This window comes from Dermacentor albipictus, chromosome 2, assembly GCF_038994185.2.
Source record: "Dermacentor albipictus isolate Rhodes 1998 colony chromosome 2, USDA_Dalb.pri_finalv2, whole genome shotgun sequence".
Classification (NCBI taxonomy): Eukaryota; Metazoa; Arthropoda; class Arachnida; order Ixodida; family Ixodidae; genus Dermacentor; species Dermacentor albipictus.
In genome coordinates, this window is record NC_091822.1 from 146,465,705 (window position 1) to 146,482,016 (window position 16,312).

Consider the following 16,312-nt stretch of genomic DNA (forward strand, 5'->3'; position numbering starts at 1 on the left):
CCAATGGTATGATAACAAATCGCTTTCCCGCGTTCTTCTCAGCGCCCTGCAAAAGGCTCATACGACTAGCCAATTAAATGCCACGTGTTGTACCAGCAGAAGTTGTTTGTGTTCCTTAATGCCCCGACTGGTTTGCGAAAAGACAGCTATTGCGATTATACATCTGCGCTGGTGACAAAGACCTTACCCGGCCTGACCTAACTTAACCTAACCTAATCTAAACAAAAAGCAGTCAGTCAAAGTCGATTGTTGATTTTCATGTTGGACACACGAATAACATTTATTCGTGTGTCCTTATTTCTGAGTGACGGCTTGGTGCAATGTTACATATGCTGGCACTAGCTTCCCCTATTTATGATATTTATCCATCATGATAAATATATGGTTCATTCATTCATTCATTCATTCATTCATTCATTCATTCATTCAGTCATTCATTCATTCATTCATTCATGTTTTTTACATTGTATTTCCAGAAGGGTCACTTATACCGCGCAATCTTGAAGTTTTTGTTTTTGTTTGTTTTTTCTTGTTTTCCTAATAGAAACTGGTTTGCTGGACTTGTGGTGACAAACACAATGTAAGACACGCTCAGGCGGAGCAATTGCCGGCCTAAATCACCAAGCTAAGCACGCATGCTACTATAATCTACCACCACCGCCACGACGCGTCCACCACATCATTATCATCATCACTTTTTATACCTTTCAGGCTCGCAGTGAAGCATAGCGGGAGCATTCGCGGGTCTGTACTTGTCAGCAGACTCAGTGCGAGACGTTGTAGAACGTACCATTGTTTCCACAGGTTCCCCATGGCAGTCGACTGACTTCGCAATGAAGTCTCTTGAGCAAACAGTCTACTAAGGTTAGTGAACAAAATAAGATAGCGTACCCTTTCTTTTTTAATATCCAAGTAAAATCCTGCGTGCGCAGGAAATACAGGGTGTTTCAGCGAACACTCTCAGAAATTTTAAAAAATTGTCTGTAGCAGATAGTACAATTCTAGCCCATCAGCTGGTCTAATCGAAGAAGGGGACATTATTTGCAAAAAAAAATGAAATTCATAATTGACAACTTAACAAATATTGACTAATTGAGCTTTTTACTACTCGTCCTATGACGCATATTACAATGTACAGATACTATCGGGTGAGGCTGCATGGCCTATCGACCATATACAAGATATGCGTCGTCAAACTTGCGGCAAAAATGTACTGTCGTTCCTCTTACTTTCCGAACAAAATGTCGTTTTATGCATTGAAGCACAAAAGTAATTAGAACGTCATTGCATTTCTCTGCAAAGGGCGAGAATTAATATCTCGAAACTGGTGTCATCCTGACAATTCGTTCCAAATGGATCCGCCTTGCTAACTCCCCGGCTAGAATTCGTAAAGTTCAATATGGGCCGTAAGGTAAGTAGTTAAAGAGTTAATTAGTAATTTTTCCTAATTAGTCGACTGAGCGTTTCAATTTTTTCTGCAAGTAATGTCCGCCTTTTCGAGTAGACCGACTCATGGACCAGAATTATGCTACCTGCCACGGGCAATTGAAAAAGAAAGAAAAATTGGAGGCTTATCAAGGTTAAGCCCAGTGGATGCGAAGCATCCACTGGGCTTAACCTTAGCGTATCCTTAGCGTTTGGAGGCATCTTGACCGCATACACGCCCGGCGCAAAGACGCTGGCGCGGTTGCGGGCACAGACTGACGCGACGGCGGGCGCGCGCTGCTTCATTCCTGCTGTGACGTCACATATCACGTGATTCAGCGATGGTGGCGCCGCCGCCGCGTCGCGCGCGACGGCGCGAACCGAAGCGTGGAGGCCTCCGCCGGGCGACGTCCGACGGCGCGATATGAGGCCCCATCTGCAACCTGTGTGACGTCATCACGTGACGTCATGTCACGTGACCCCCCTTCAGGGTCAATGGTGGCCACCGCCGGGCGTCGCGCGAAGGCCAGAAACCTACGTTAATATGCTTCGCATAAAAAATATATTTTTGAAAGCGTTCGCTTAAAGCCGAGACCACACGTACGCTTGCGGACGTGCGCCAGCTCGCGTTCACGCGCCCACGCATGCGCAGATGGTGCGACATGGCTCGTGCGCGTCGAAACGCGGCGTGATCTCGGAGAACAGCTCCTCCTGTTATCGCGCGCTTGGGTTGCCTCGCGTCGGCGCGCCTGGCTACGCAGCTACGGCGCGGAGCGTTCTACTCTCAGTGAAGCAGATTTATATCATGCAAGAAAGTGGTTCTTCTTTCCTTTATGCGCTGATCTAGCAGCTATAGAAATATAACAATTACGTTTATAGATATGGAAGCATTTCGAAACACTGCCGATAACAAAGTGCGAAGCGGCGCCTGCCGAGGCGTCTGTGAGTGAGCCCAGAGAGCGCGCTCTGTCGCGCGTCTTTGCGGATGCAAACCGCCATTACTCGCGAGGCGCGGAAGGCGCCAGGCGCGCGGACGCGAGCGTACGTGTGGCCTGGGCTTAAGACACCCGGTATATATCGGGTGATATCGAGTGAAAATCCTCATTCGCGTGCGCCGCAGCAACCTTAACTTCGGGACACACTTTCTTTTTTTCCTTGGGAAATCGTTCGCGTTGTGATAAATGGGCGAAAAAAGGACGACGCCATGTTATATAGTGGCGGTATCGCGAACATTTCCCAGAACGTGGCGAGGGGGGAGGGGGGGTGGGCAAAGATGAAAGTTTCGTCTTCGGAAAGATTCGCGGTACTGCTCGCCTTACGAAATGAATGCGGGGAAAACGTAGCCACGTGTTTTCGTCGAGAACAGTCTGCACCCATTCGGTTCATGCCTTCGAAGGTTTATTTTCTTTTTTTTAAATATTGCGCAATGCAGTACAGCGGCGGCGTATGCAATCCCGACAGGAAACTTCTATAAACCCTATTGGCAAACTCGTCGTCTTTCGCTGTCGATGCCACAAACCCGTTTTCTTCTCCTTGAAAAAACAGCTACCAAAACACGTCACCTTCCCCTTCTTTTTTTCTTGAACAGCTGTCAATGCACCGTCGTCCCAGACGCAACGAAAAAGTTTTTTTTACGTTAGAGTATTACAGACCAAAATTTTTTTTCTGGGAATATAAAAAAGGCATAATTTTCGGTACGCTCTTTTTAAGTTAGTCATATCATAACAGTGCCATATAGATACGTACCGCGGGACACCTCGTGCGGCGCCCCCCCCCCCTTTTTTTTTTTATTTTGCGGGCTTTCTTTCAGACTTGGTAGAAACTCTTATGCAGTACGTATTGAGCGACTGAAATCTCGATCGGAATATTTTCAGAATCGTCTACTGTTTTCTCGTCGACCCTTTTGCTCTGAGCATATTACTTGACCAGTTAATCAATTAAGAATAATTAAATGTGTAATTAATCTAAATACAAATATATGGTCTGACATGCTCCAAGCGATGGCACACAACATTACCTTGGTTGTGTCCCAGCTACGTGGCACTTGCACATATATTTAGTTCTCGCACAAGTTGCGTAGGACACCCAATATGATAACAGTTATACGTCCCGAGCACATTACCGCATTAAGCACACAAATTTAGTTAGGTAAAACCTTTCGCAAGGAATCTCATTGGCCTAGAAAGAGAGAGAGAGAGAGTAAACATGTTTATTGAGCAACATTGTCGCTTTGCGCGTGGATTCCCTCTTCAAGGAAATACATGCACCGTCTTGGCTACAACCGCACTCAACACAACCTGTTCCGAGAGGCGGGAGCTAGGGGGAGTATTCTGTATGAGTCTACCTGGCGGACATGTCCATTTGCACTGTTGCTGAAGTTTTAATTGCCTGAACTGGGATACGCGTCAGAAGGAGGCAGGCGCCCCCAGCCAAGCAACACTTCTGCAGCAGACGAAATGGACGTGTCCACTGGGTGGACACTTACAGAATACCACCACCCCATCCCCCTTGATCTGCAGCGCTTCCCACTGCTTCTGGGGGTGGGGGCCGGGGATAGAGCAGACAGATTGGATAGACCTAGGATACAATCATTAATGAACATAGATCCAGTACGGCTTGCGTTTCGATTGGAACATCGTCCGTAGAAAAAGAAACACATCGATCACATAAGGAAAAAAAAATCGTTCACCTGCTTTTCGTCTCCCACCTCGTACTATAGATGCAGGAGTTTCACTGTGTCTGTAATTGAGATGGCTTAGCGTGGCCGGTAACGTGCACGAACAGACTGCAGAAATCTGTCTGTCTGGCTCTCTTTGTTTGATTCTCTAATTAGATTTTCTGCTCTGACTCATTTATCTGTAATCAAACAGATAAGTTATTTATCAATAAATCTACCCACATATCTAATGACTGGGTCCTTTGCTCGTTCACTCAGTTGTCGTAGCCACTCAAAAGGTTGGCCCAACTGCTGCTGCGCACCAGGTTGTGAATAGGTTCATAGCCGGTCAGTGACGTGTGTGTGTCAAATAAACGTAAATGCATCAGTACGCCAGTGGTTTCTTGCGTGAAAAAATAACACATGGCCCTTTACGTCACACTTTACGTCACAAACGCAAATTAGGTGTTACGTTCCATTTGGTCTCCGCTGCACCTAGTGTGGACGATATAACCAGCTATAGCTCAACGTATTGGCCTGACAAAATACATCGCTCATTCATTCAGTCGCTCGCTGGCTCCATCTCCATTTCTGTTTTCTCCCCGCTGTCCCTACTCTCCAAAACAACCAACCAGCGCAGCTGTTTCCCGACAAAATACATAGTTGTTCGTACTGCTATAGATCGCTCATTCATTCATTCATTCATTCATTCATTCATTCATTCATTCATTCATTCATGCAATCGTTCACTCACTAACTCGCTCGCTCACTCACACCTAAAGAAGCTGCACGCCAGATTTCTTCAAACATTGGAGGCATATAGTAGAACGCTGGGAGGCGCTGCGAACGTGCTGTCTCGGTAAAGTGTTTCCCGTCGACGTGCTAGGCCTTTTCCTTTTTCTCCTTTCTTTTTCTTGTCCCTGGCGGCCACGGAGCCCAGAGGCGCTACGAGAGCCTCGGGAGGCGCGTGATCCGCGTGAATGACCCTACGCACGCGTGTGACCCAGTTCTGTGACACACTTGATACTTTCGCGAAGCGCTCGGTGGGGCTTTGAGCACCTCGTCGGAGTCGCACGCGTCCTTTCCCGTTTCTCGTTCCTTTTCCTCGTAGCCTCCGCTTCTCGTCCCTACAGCTCCCTCGGTGGGGGTCTCATCTTCCCTTCCTGGAAGCAACGTCGGATATCTTGCCTCCTTATTAGGGAGCCGTGCACGAAGTGCGCCAGACGGCGAACCATTCCACGCTTCGCGGCCTTTCCCTTCCTCCCTCTTTTTATAATGACTTTCATTCTTTTCTTTCCAACTCTCGCCTCGTCTAATGTTCAAGTACAATACGTAGTAGAGCGGTTTATAGTGCAGCACGACGAAGAGCGCGAGAGGCGCTTCGAGCGTTTCGGGCTCTCTCACGCTCGGAAGACGAGCTCGTCGACAGTCCCCCTTTAAGAAAAAAAAAAAAACGGCCACGGTACTTTCGCTTCTATTACATCGTTCCGTGTACGTTTTAGTATGCTTTATTTTTCTCGTCGCTTGCTGTCGTTGTTTCCTACGGTGCCTATATCGACGTCACTCCACAGCCGGCCCCCAGACGATACGCGCCTTTTTCTTCGTTCCCCTTTCCCCACTTTTCTTGGCCTGCTCTTGGTTTTTCAGTTCTGTCTTGTCAAAACTTTCTTTCTTTCTACCTTTCTTTCTTTCTTTCTTTCTTTCTTTCTTTCTTTGAATCCGATTAGAAGTATGTCAACGTCCTTCAACCCCACCTGAGCGGCCGGTACATGTGCTTCGCCTGTTCTGAGAAATTGGGGCGAAAATACGGCGAAGACAAGAGAAATGGGAAGCGTGTAGGGACGCACGTACAGGGAAGCACGGAGGCAATATATTACGAGGCGCGGAGAGGTCGTTCTTCGGAGCGACAGAACGCAGGTTGAATGAAGACGCTGTGCACGTGGCTTCGTTATCTTTTCTTCTTCGTTCGATGTATTAGTATTATTTTGTTTTTATTTGGTTATTTATCTCCCTTTCTGGAAGTACGCGTCCTTTCTGCCTCTGAGCATGCGGAATATGCTGCGGTATGCCGAGCATGCGATCCCGCGGCAATAAAGCAAGATGCGGAAGAGGAGGCTCGAAGCACCCATTGCTGGTTGGTTTGGCGTGTACGACCATGGGTGGTGGGCCCGTTCACCGCCTCGCGACATTTTCATTACTTCTTTCTCTTTTCTTGCGCTTTCTCCGGAAGTTCACTGATGTCAAGGACGTATTTCGAATATTTTAACGTTGCATATACGCGGCAGTTACATCTCAGATAGCTTCCTCTCGTTATGATCATTTAGTGTATTTTGTGCTATTGATGTGTTGCGCTGTTATCATGTTCGCGCTTATCAGTGAAAAGGAGAGAACGGTGGTGTTAAAGGCATCGGGTTTTGTTGAGGTGATCAATGAACGCAGGTTCCTAGAGTAAGCGCGAAAATATATATAGCCTCCGAGAGAGTAGCAGTTTGCTCGATACAAAAGCTCACATAGTCAGGTTTTTTGGCGTTTTACACACGTTTGCGCACTTTGCTCACACTTCTCGGTAACGGATCTACATACGAACAATACGTGTACACCTCGCACCGCTTGCACGCACATTCTTGGACGGTTGCGGTACATTTTTGCATGCCTCAGCGAGGCGAAGTTGTCGGCTAGAGCCCAGAGATAACCTATTTCGTCCCGAAGGATGTTTTAACATCGAAAAAAGGATCGATAAGCACACGCCGTGAACTCGTACTAGGCAAGGTAGTTTTGCTGCTATATCTTCGTGAAGGAAATTATCTGCCAAAAGAAACAATCAACGCTAAAGATTATACGGGCGTGCGTACGACTTAGGGTTTCCTTGGAGACGTATCTAGCCTTGAAAACAAAGGCAGCGAATCCATGGCAACATTAGACTGCGGAACTCCGTATTTACGAGAAGTGGAGAACGTGTTGAACCAGCTTCCCTGCAGTAGCAGTTAGCAAGCAGAACGATGGCACTGCCAATTTTACTATCGCCGAGTACGGCCGTAGCCGGTATTTCGCGGAGAACTGTTAGGCACGAGGAAGCGTGGTTAATCGATCGCCAGTACTTATTCCGGCGCGTCATGGAGTGTGCATCGTAGCCGAGAGGACAGAAGTTTAAATAGTATGCAGTTCCCAAGTGGACGTAGGCATTTTTCTTTGTCTGCGAAGGATTAAAACTATTATGCGTATCCCACACGCTGTGGAAATTAAGTGAAGCTTTCTTCGAGCGTTTGCCGGGAATGCTGATCGCACCCAGCAGCCATTTGCAAGTAAGGAAAACAGGAAGTCCAGGAAGGAGGGAAAATAAAGGTAGGGAGGTCAACCAGATGCAGGTATGGTTTGATACCCTAGACAGCGGTAAGGAGGCTGAGAGACGAAAAGATAGAAAAACATAACCGCCCCTTTCAGTCCGTGAAGATGTCGAACAGCGAAGCTGTGTTAGTTACGCCGATAGTTACACCACGCAAGTCTATAGCAAGCAACCTATATTGCAAATCTCGGGCGCGTAGCTCATGTTGGCCATACGACGACGAGCCCGTTCAAGAGCCAGACCACGCTGACGCTCGCAGTAGGCAGCTTCTTCCTTAGGAGTGCGCACTACTCGTGGTCTTTCCATAGTTGTAGCAGGGATGGAATGTGCGCAACCACTAATACAAAGCGAACAAAGCTCCGTATATTGGGCGCAAGGCCCACCGCTGGAGATGCGGGCGCCGCAATCGTTTTGACGATTGGTTGGATTGGATTGACGACTGACGTGGCTGCCGGCACTTCTTACTGGCGCAAGAAGTGCCGGCAGTCACGCGCGCCTGGTATCGCGTTTCAATCGCCGGGCGCTGTTCGTTGGCCGCAAACCGCCGGCATGACATTTGTTTCCTTCGTGGCATGATGAAACCAATCGCCGCATTTTGATGGGGGCGAAATGCGAAAACACCCGTGTACTTAGATTTAGGTGCACGTTAAAGAACCCCAGGTGGTCGAAATTTCCGGAGTCCTCCACTACGGCGTGCCTCATAATCAGAAAGTGGTTTTGGCACGTAAAACCCCATAATTTTTTAAAACCAATCGCCGATAAATTCGTTGCGATCTGGCTCGATCGCCGAACATGCACCGTGCGACAACCGTATAAGATCCGCTTATAAGATAGCATTCTCACAGGCGAAAGGGGTCACTCCAACCTCTTTACCCATGTTGAGCTCTTCTTTTCCTTTCCCCCTAGGTCATGTGGCCCCTTTTAACGAAGTCCTACAACAGCGGTACAGCGTCCATATAAACAGAGAGAGAGAGAGAGAGAGAGCAAGGACACGAATGGTAGGAGGTCAACCAGACGAGCACCCGCTTTGCTACCCTATGCTGGGGGTGGGGAAAGGAGAAGAGAAAGAAAAAAAGAGTGAGAAAATGAGCACTGAGTGCATGTGTGGAAGATGCACAGGGACACTATAAGTAGTCCCTTAAGCCGGTGCACTTCAACTAGTGTACTAGTGCACGAATCGCTTTTCGTGCCAGTGACGGGTGGGACCACGGTCTGAGTATCTTTAACTCGGAGAACGGTCTTCAGTCCAGTCGGATTAAAGTTGACCTGATGGAGAGGTGTTGTACGTCGTAGGGAGGGCAAGTACACAGTAGGTGTTCGATGGTTTCATCGCACCTACAGGAGCCGCATATCGGGCTCTCGGCCATTCCAATACGGTAGTAGGCATTCGTGAATGTCACTCCCAGCCACAAGTGGCACAGCAAGGTTGTTCCGCCGCGGGAAATGCTAGATGGCAGTTGTAGCCGTAGCATGGGGTCTATTTTATGCAATCAGCAGTTGAAGGCACTTCAACTCCCAAAATATTGCGGCTTTTTGCTTGCAAATAGGCGAAGTTCTCTGGCAGCATCCGACCTCGCCAAAGATCGGGAGGCCCTGTCAGCAAAGTTGTTGCCGACGATGTCACAGTGAGCAGGAATCCATTGAAAGATAATGTTGTGCCCCGTTTCGCATAAACAGCTTCGCTGTGCAAAGCAAAGTGAGGGAAGCGTTAGCGGTGCGAACGCGCTGGGGTGCCCATCACGCATGCAATCGGTCGCTGAGGCCAGTTGATTCCATAAACTGTACCGCGATATGTTGAAGCGCACGTGATCATCAGCCATGCGCTACGACATATATGCTAGCTATATGCTCACGGATGCATGCATCGGCGGTCGTCCTTGCTCATGCATTCAGTGAACTACGTTTTTCCTCGCAGAGAAAAGGGCGAATCGGGGCACTAAATAAAGCACACGCGGCGCTATGAGCGCGACCCATCCTCCTCCCGAGCATTTACGGTAGAGGTCGGCACACCATGGACGCCCCCGACCACGAACAGGCCGCCACGAACAGGCCGCCCCGACCGAAGTCCTACTACTATTACGATTATCGCGTCTTTCTTTCTTTCACGGCCCGCTCTCTATTTGTAGCGATCGTTATTCTCCGCAGGCGGTGTGCGACCGACAAATTATTTCTCGGCCCGTTTCTATTCATCCGGCCGCCCTATCCATATAGCGCATATCTAACGCTCCTCCAGCCATGTGCATAGCGTTAACGACGTTTGTTCCTGTCTCGTGCGTATGGCGCCTATGGGCCGACGACATCGCTCGTTCCCTTCGGTCCGGCTCGAAAACGCTGTCCCCGCACAGTAGACTCTCGAGACTCTATCGCATCGTCCCGCCAACCTCTCTCCCGAACCCTCTCTACCTCCTTTCCCCCACCCGCGCCGCCGCCACAGGGATCGCCGCATACTTCGCAGACAGAGTCATTCATCGTGCATAATCTCGCCTCAGCCCTGGGCCCCCGGCCAGCGTGTAAAGGAATTAGCGGCTCCTGTAGTGTCGACTGTGTCGACAACGTCCAATTTTTTTTTCTTCCTATAGTTTTTTTCTCTGGTCGTGACGTTGATTCGCGGTTCCGTCTCCGCGACGTCGGCTGCGCCACGCGGCGCCGTGCTACCTCATTTACTTAGCGCTATGTCTCCTGGACCACGCGTGGCCCGTTCCTTATTCTGTTCGTACAAGCAACTCGATCTGCGCCGCTTCATTGACGGCACCGCATCCGCTCCCCCCCCCCCCTTTTTTTCGTTCCTTCCTTTTTTTTTATTTCTCTCTATCTCTATCTCTCGCTTTGTCTTTGTCTTGGCTCCTGTGCCTCGACGCATGCTTGCCTTCGCGTGATTTCCCTAAAGATTTCCTCGATCTGCGCCGCTGCCCTTGCTTGCTCCTGCGGGGGGATCTCCACTTTTCTCGCTTGTTCGCATCCCCCGTCCTTTGCCAGAGGCCGAGCCTGCTCGGCTAATTAGCCTGTTCCTTGTTTCCGCAGCCGTTGCAGGAGCAGGAGGACAGCGAGTGATCGAGAGATCGAATGAGGGAGGGAAGAAGGATATAGGGAGATTCCGGAAGACACAATAGAGGAGCGGTCGAGGGGAAGGGAAGAGCTTGGCGTGTTCGGGAGCTATGTGGGAAGAGCCTATACTGCAGTTTTCGGCGTTCCCCGAAGACGGGTATGCGTAATTTGAGCTCACTTAATTCGCGGCGGAAAGCCACGGTCGTGGCCCGGACGTTAGCGGTTTGGAGAAATTGCTCCATGCTCTCGCTGCCCTGCGCGTTTCGGGGCCGGAAATAAACCCCCCCCCCCCCCCCCCCCCGACCGGAGACCACTTTTGATGAGATCCGAACTGGAGGAATTCCGACGCGGCGCGATCACGTTGCGACAACGGAAGCCCAATATTGGCGCGCGCTGTTGCACAGGCCGGTTTGTGGCGCAGGAGAGTAATTGCTAACGTTTCCCAGCGAAAAGGATCGCAAATCATTTGAGACCGAATTACACTCTGTTTTTCGACCTAATAGAATGAATCGAGGAAAATTTGTTACCTGTCGTTCGGACAGACTGTGTAAAGGGGCATTTGATAAAAAAAGTTTCTCAACTATGGCTTCGGGTCGCTTGAGGCATCATTATGTTGACTTGATGTAACAAACCGGCAAACACTAGTTTTAATTCGAGTTCATTAGTATTGTGGTGCTGCACAAATTGCGTACGGGGAATGTAGACCTTGTTGCAAAGGTCTGCAGCAGAGTTGAGCTCTACTGCAAAGGTAATTGCAGGAGCAGGAGCTTCAGTTGCAGGAGCTTCTGTAGGTGTGTTACCGCGCCAAGTAGTCCGTCAACGTGCGACAGTTCTTTTGATTGCTCGCAACAGATGCTCAATCGACGCAGCTTCCACGTGCAACGGTTTCGCGTTTGCCCGGACGCAGAAGGGAAAAGCTATAAAATAAGTAAAATTATACATTCAGTCTTATTTAAGTGTTGCTAATAAGGTGTTTACATGTTTTCTCTTGCCCAGCGTGGCAAGACTCTCTTGCCTAACGTGGATGAAAACGCGGGACTCTTTTCAGAAGCGCTCTCACTTGTGCGTGCTTTGTCTCCGTAGCTTTCCCTTCACAGCCACAGAAAAGCTGTCCGCGAGTATAATTTCCTCGCGAGTGCGCCGACAACGTCCACTCAGGACGCACTACATGACTGTTTCGAATGGGCCAGAATTAACATGCCGCGTCGGCTTACACTCGATCGCATTGTCTGGTCACTAGAAACTTGACTTCACCTAACCAGACGTCGCGTTGAGCTAAACAATGCCCTCCCCGAGAAATCGAATACCGTCCCCACTTTGCTGCTCGGAGTTTTTTTCTGAGGTTCTTATTACAGCGAGGCTGCTAATGAGACTACAGAAGCGCTCAAAAACGTTGTATGCCAGTTTTCATGTTTTTCTGGACTGAATCTAGATCACTCACGAAGTTTAGTGGCAAATTTTGTTGGGTGTCTGTGAAATATGAGTTAAATTAAAACTGCTAATAGCTCGTTTTCGGCCAGTTTAGAGGCGTTGTATGAAACGCTTACAAAAAGTTTCCCCGCTTCCCTGAAAGGACCAAAAGCGACCGAGGTCTGATATTTTGAGCAAATAGCTTAGAGCTTTCTGGGTGACGTGTACCGATAGTTTCAATAGTCTAGGTAAATTTTATGCTTTCAAAATAATTACTGAACACTCGTCATCTCCCAATTTTTCTGCCTTATACATGGCAACCTCGGTCTCCTCGCTGAGCAATGCAAGCGCGGTGTTTATATTTCGTCGAAGTAGTAAGTGTGTTGCGAGCAACGAGCGATAAATGTATAAGCTGTCTAGGTTAATTACAGTCTTTGTTGAAAGTTACTTATCCAAACGTCCCAGAGTGTCATACTGCCGCTATCCACAAACAATCATAGAGTGCTAAAACTGCACAAGACATCAGCCTAAATTTTCGTGAATATAGGAAGAGTGTTTAGTGTAATGCGGGGTGAAAGTTTCACGCTCATGGCTTTAACTGAACCGTTGCAAATAATTGCTGAACGCTCGTTTTTTTTTTTTTCCTCTAATTTTCCATGTATCATGCGAAGTTGGCTTTTCTTGAGTCCTCGGTGAACCAAAGAAGGCACCTTGTTTATATTTGGCGAAAGTAAGGGACAGATTATGGGCGATGTCGAGGTGAAGCTCAAAGTGTGTGCATGGGTTAATTGCGACCTTTGCAATAAATTACGTGTAAAGTGTTCCGGAAGCGTTACGAGTTTGTTTTACGAGCGGCGCAAAATTTAACGCGCTGCCACATTGTAACTACGAAGACTACCGAGACTAAGCTTAGCGACATTGGGGCCGATGTTATATCCAATCGAAATGTTTGTGCCTTTGTAACATTTCCTTAAGACGTATTCGAAAGCGTTATATGCGGGCATTGTATAAAACGGACTAGTCGCACCTACAGGCAACGTCTTGAAGTATAAATGGTATTTTAAGTACAGACAACTGAAATTCTCATTGCAGATGCTCGAAATAAACAACTTCGCTGGAAATTGTGCTACATTTCTGTTAGGCCGCACAAGTCTGCTGTCGTCTTCTTTTCTTCTTTTTTTTTTCTTTTTCGATCACCTGCCCGCTTATCTGCGCTAACATGAACGTTCTAGTTCGCCAGTGACCTTGGGTTCTTTATTCATCCTGTTCTTTCATTTCATGTGTATTCTCCTTAGCGTTTTCTTCTTCCATTGAATGCAGACACCATTGTGTCTTTAGCGCTCGCACTGCCTGTATGGATTTTATTCATAGTTGGGGCCCTGAATTCCCGGAGGCGTTTGTACAGTAGAGCTGTTCGTAAGAGTTACCAGTCTATCTTCATGGTGGACATATTAACGAGGCGGCCGACGACCGACAGATAGCTCCCACAAACGAAAGATGTCTGCGAATTCGACCCCAGTGCTTTTATTGGCACTGCGTCGATTGTTCCTCGAACGCTTCTTTTGTGGAGCGACATTGTTCAACGCCGAACTGCGTTACATCCAATGTTTTATGTCTTTCATCAACCGACATGCGCTACATCGTCTCTATTGAAGCTGCTACTCCAAGACCGTAATTCTCTATGGCAGGCTCACCACTTTTTCGCTAAACTTGCGCTTTCCTTCTTTCTCTCTCTCTCTCTTTCTTTTCTTTCATTCGTTCGTTTTTCTTTTGTTTCCCGCCCACGTTTTCGTTTCACCGTCCCCTTTTAATTTACATACGTCCACAGCGTCGTCAGGAATTTCCTTCAGGCGGAGCATCGACTATACGTCACCGCATGTTGCCCGGGCTGCCAATTCTTAAAACGCTGTCTGCATTCATCCGCGTTTCTGAGCTGGGGCTTTCCGTCGTTTTCTTTGATTCGCGGATGCTGCCTCGAAGTGGGCGCGCTTATACGACTGCCGGCAGAGATTTCGAGAGTATATACACTCTCGACTTGTTCCCGGCTGCGCACCGTAAAACATGCGGGTCATATGCCGGACGCGTAGGAAACTTTTCGTTTGCGCTCCGTTTGACATAGTGCAAGCTGTTGCGTCCACCCGGCAGCGAACCACTCTCTATCTCTTTCGACGAGGTCTAAAACTTCTTTTTTTTTTTATCGGCTATAAACGCCCACGCCGCACGGCCGTTATTTACGGCGTGTTGCAAGGCGTCTCTGGCGACCATACCAAAAGGGAGTGCACTGACGTTGGTCGTCTACTGTCTTTAAGTGCGTGTTCGTGAGGAGTGGAGTTATAGACCAGTCCCTTCCCTGCAGAAAAAAAAAAGGACAAGAAAGATTTGAGCGCCAGTTTCGGTTGAGCGGAGTCATATCGTGAGCTGTTTCGTTGCGTTGAGATGCCGTGGCCGTTCAACGGGTTTGAATGCCTCTTGGACGGACGGGATGATGCGGTCAATATCCTCGGGAGCTTGCTCGTCAAAATATATGTACACACTTGTTATGGCCCTGTCGTCGTAGCTGGCCTGTGTGTACTTGTACAAGTCAAACTGCTTGTTTCCTCCCTCCCCCCATTTCTTTTGTTCGTTGAACATATACTGTGTAAGTGGCATGTCGTTTAAGACACTGCCGTCCTAACTACTCTCTCTGTATATATCTTTGAGTACACTGTAAACACGAAGAACATTCCCTTTTCGCTTTGACAAACTAGCGAAGCATACGAATTTCGTTACAGTGAACGAAGCGACGTTCCTGCAGTAGCAGTGCTCTTAGCGCAAAGAAGCCTGTCGTCAAGTTGCATCATGGCGGCGGCGCATGTAGTCATTCACTCTTGCTGCTAAAGGCAGGCTACATTACGCTTTTGCAATGACATGTCGAGCACTCGTACCGTGAAAGAATGCGTGGTAAGGCACAGAAGACGCGAAAACGACAGAAGCGTGGCGGCGGCGCCGTGATTATGACAGCGTGTGCTCGGGATTAGTTCATCGTTTGTCGGTAAGAAAAAATAAGGACTACATTGAGGGCTAGAGAAACCGGAGGCTCCAACTAGCAACTGTTCATAGCTTTTCTTGCGCCAGAACGGCCCAAATACGAAGAATTGCTATAATATCTTCATGTACCTACAGGCCCAAAAATTGCTGAGGTTGTGAACTGCATGTGACATCACGCAGACGTATTCCGCTGTTGAAGTTTCGACGCGGAATTCAAGAAAAAGAAGCCTGGTTTCTAGTTCTTTTTTTTCTCTCTCTATTAAACAGAGCTGGAGCACGCGGGTTCTATCCCGTCGCGACGGCTGCATTTCGATGGGGGCGAAATGCTGGAACCTTCGTGTACTTAGGTTTAGGTTCGCGTTAAAGAATTCCAAGTGGTCGAAATTGATCCGGATTGCCACACAATATGGCGCGGCTTATGATCAGATGGTGGTTTGGCGCTTAGAATTAACCTTTGAATTTCATTTGTTGTAACAATTTCCCGCCGAATTAACGAAAATGAACGAGTTTTTTACAAAGAATATTTCACTAGTGTAATCTGGTTTAGCGCTGTACTTTAGTGTCCTTTTAAGAAATAAAAAAAAACTATGAAGTCACTTTCTGCCTGCAACCCTATAGTCTCTTTTCCTTCGAGCATCTCAGACGGAATTTGAACATGTCTCTGCATTCATTCGCATTCGTATTTTTTTTCTAACGTTCGAAAGCAGCACGCTGGGTTATGAGCGTGTCATGCAAAACAGGTCTTGATGGATGGCATCCTGTTAAATTTAACGTTCTTCGTAAGCCGCTGTGAAGTTTACCACTGCAGTGTACCATCACCAGATTCTTGAACTTGTGCATGCCTCTAAGCCCACCGTCGTGTTTTATGCGAAGCATACTAGCCGCACAACCACGCTCTTCCTTGCTGCGCCGCGCGTGGCCGCGTAGCTACCATATGACGTCATAACAGCTGCAAAAGGGGAGGCTCAACTCGTGCGCTCGCTTGCGGCCGCGTAGCTACATAGCCGGGTCTCAGCTCGTGCGCTCGTCTGCGGTCGCACAGATGGTACTGCGGCCTAACTCCCGCTATACCAGGTTACCAATACCGCTATACTAGCGGTATTGGTAGCGGTAGAGCGTATCTATTTATTGGTTTGAAAATAAAGGAATCAGCAGAGTAACGCATGAGTTGTTTCTTCGTCTAGCCGAACCAAATATAGCCAAGCAACAGCAGTTCACCGGGCTAAACAGTGGTTCAACAACTAAAATAAAGGCTAGTAAGCTTCGCATCCTGGGCTTAACCTTAGCTAAGCCACAGCCATTTTTTTTTCAACCAGGAATAGAACCTGAGACCTCGTGCACCGTCACAGAACCATACTGCAGTCACCGTGGTGACCTGCTCACTGACAAAACAAAATGTCCTGCTT

The 16,312-nt window shown here is 48.2% G+C and overlaps 1 protein-coding gene across 3 annotated transcripts in view; it reads left to right on the forward strand.

The window, feature by feature from the left end:
- SK (small conductance calcium-activated potassium channel) overlaps window positions 1-16,312 on the forward strand; it is a 470,614-nt gene that overhangs the window by 446,319 nt on the left and 7,983 nt on the right. The gene's annotated exons all lie outside the window — the stretch shown is intronic.